The following is a 3,144-nucleotide window of genomic DNA, read 5'->3' as shown; positions in this document are numbered from 1 at the left end:
TCGATCAAATTACTATGTGTTTAATTCAATTTTTCAGTTTTAATCAATAATTTAAGTTGGATAACTTATTATTTACATTTCAACAAAAAAGTGTTTTAATCTATAAAAAAAAAACTAACTTGTAACTTCTACAATAACTTAAGTTATTATTTTCACCAAACCAACTTCTAACTAAGTTAGAAATTTGGACTGTTTCAGAAACTAACTTATATTCTAACTTGGTTAGTTTTTTTTTAAAGTAACTGAACTTCAACTAGTTGAAAAAAATGACTAACTTGCCCAGCTTTGGTGAATTAAAACCATTAATCAACGAGGGTACTAATATTTGTAATCAACGTTTTGTTTTTGAGTTGGATCAAGTAAAATGTGATGGTCACCGAATAGTTTATTTAGAATTCACCAATAAGAATTAATGTTTCTTTAATAAATCTTGATAATGATGATTATTATAAAGGACTTTGTCCGTTTGAAGAGCTATTGATATCTGTAATGTATTTGTAATAGATTATATGTGCATAATGTCTTTCTTGGTGTGATGAAATGACTATTAGAATTTTTGGTTAAGAGGAAAAAAGATGTAAGACTAACAGATAGAGATGAAGAAATTATCTCTTTTGATTTAAAAAAACTTAGACATTTCTGAATTTTGTTATGTAATAATTTAGCAAAAGAATTTCTATTTAAATGTATAGACGATTATTGGAAAATATATGTTTATACTTTCATTACATAATATAATGTACATAGATTAATTCATGCACCAGAATGTTTTGAGATGTCATGTGAAAATTATAGTGCTTTTAAGTTTGAAAATTATTTACAAGAGTTTAAAAAATATATAAAGTGTTGTAGATATCCTCTGCAAGAATTATATAATGGTATAAAAGAAAAACAAAGTATATTATTTTGATATAATGAAAGAAATAATCATGTACAATATCCTTTAGTTTTTAAATACATTTCTGATAGCAGTTATCCTAATTATAAGTCATTTGAAAAAATGTTATTATTTAATTGTTGTTTGATCAATGTAAACTCATTAAATGATCAATGTTTTACGTTATGATATAATGACATTGTGTAGGTGAAACACATTTATAAATGTTTTAAAATACTTATAAACTCAAATATATTTTGTCAGTTTCAGGTATTTCCTTGAAGCTTGAGTGTTTATATTTATTAAATGTTTTAATGTTTTATTAAGGTATAATTGCTCAACTGTTTAATCGTGGATATTGTATATTCATATAATATAATAATTAATAAGAGTTATAAGACACCAGTGATATATGGTGCCCGACTAATTCATATAAAATGTTATTATAAAAAGAAAAAATGTAAATTTTATTGAAAAATATTGATGGATGATTTGTGTTAATGCTGTAACATATATTTAATATTTGTGTTTTTTATGTAAAATCATTTGTTTTACATAATTTTATTAAATAGGTATTCCATTAAAATGGTTTTATTATGTATTATTGGAGCTTAAAAGAAACTGTTGAAAGTATGTTTTTGAAACTAGACATAAGTGGTTAGAGGGAGCGTTTCATTTATGTTTTGAAATACTATTTAGCAAGAGTTGCAGGTTCCAGCGGTACATGCATTTGAAACGGACCATTGGACATGGTGGGTGTAGTACATATTATGAAATAGTATGTATATTGGATATTATACATTTTAACTGGCAGAGTTTAATTATTTGTATTTAATGTATTAGTTTATTAATATTGTATGTGCATGAGTATTTGTATCGTAAAAGAAACTTATAATTACCATAAAAGTATTGCTAATACTACTATTTGAATAAAAAAAGTATTAAAAATACTATTATAAAAATGTATTTTCCGAATACCGACAAATTATTATTTTTTAATTTTATGCTTTATAATATAATATTATGTATTTTGTAGACCGGTGTAGGTATAGGTATGTTGCTACTTTGCATTGGTTTTAACAATTACTATAGAATGTGTTAGTTTAGTATAGTAATTTAGAGATAACTACATGCTTGTATATGTTGACATATTTCATTGAGCATTTAAATATATTTCAACAAAATTGATTAAATTGTAATGAAAAAAATAAAATACAAATTAGTATTAATTTACCATTGATATTGAACTATTTTAAAATGATTATATTTTGAGTTTTCTTGAAAAATTGCAATACAGAAAGTATATAAAATTTTATGTGGTATTTTTTAAATCTTAAACATTGTTATAACCTACTACTATTACTGTATACAAAAAGATAATGTTATTTTTATTGAAGTGAATTGTTTTTGAAAAATAATAAATTAAAATGAATGAAACGGACTTTATATAAAAAAAATGAAATACCTTACAAGACTGTTACCTACTTGTATGTTACTTATATTACTATTGTGTATTCATGTATAGAATAATCATGGCATATAATGCAATGTGGATAGCCCATGTTAAATAATACAGGTACGTTGCATAAAAAATAAGTAATAAAATCAAGTGATAATTTATAATATAGTTTATTTCACATATAATACTCATAATTGAAGGGGGGTGAGTGGATAAAGGTGTTGAGTAACATTTTTTGAAAAATGGTTTTTATTTTATGGATGAAAGTATTTTAGATTTATGTATTAAAGCAGCCTATGATGTATAAAATAATGCAATTTATGTGTCCTTAAGTTAAAAACTGTAAAAGTTGCAAACATTTCAAAATGTATAAAGTAAAATGATGTTTGCTGAAAAGTTTAAAAAATGTCAATTAATACCTGCCTAACATCACATAAAATATCTTATATGTAACTGCAATATAACTTTGTAATATTAGTATGGTAACAGTTAGGTACGTATTAATATGTATCACACATTATTTCATATAACATCAATGTTACAAAGTTATACTTGTAATATCTAATAATATATAACAGGAATGCTATTGTTTATGACCTATTGCATAACTATAGGTATAAAATGTTATGTATGGATGCATAACAGTTATTATAATATAATATAATATAATTTAATATATAATATAATATTGTAGAATTTCAAATTACAATATAATCTTAAATGTAAGTTGGACATGAACATTATATGTACAGTATTATGTAACTTTTTGTCGCCTATCTATAAATTATATATTGCAGTAAAAATGTCC

This window comes from Acyrthosiphon pisum, unplaced genomic scaffold (genome assembly GCF_005508785.2).
Source record: "Acyrthosiphon pisum isolate AL4f unplaced genomic scaffold, pea_aphid_22Mar2018_4r6ur Scaffold_21109;HRSCAF=23054, whole genome shotgun sequence".
NCBI lineage: Eukaryota > Metazoa > Arthropoda > Insecta > Hemiptera > Aphididae > Acyrthosiphon > Acyrthosiphon pisum.
Note: the sequence above shows the minus strand (reverse complement) of the source record.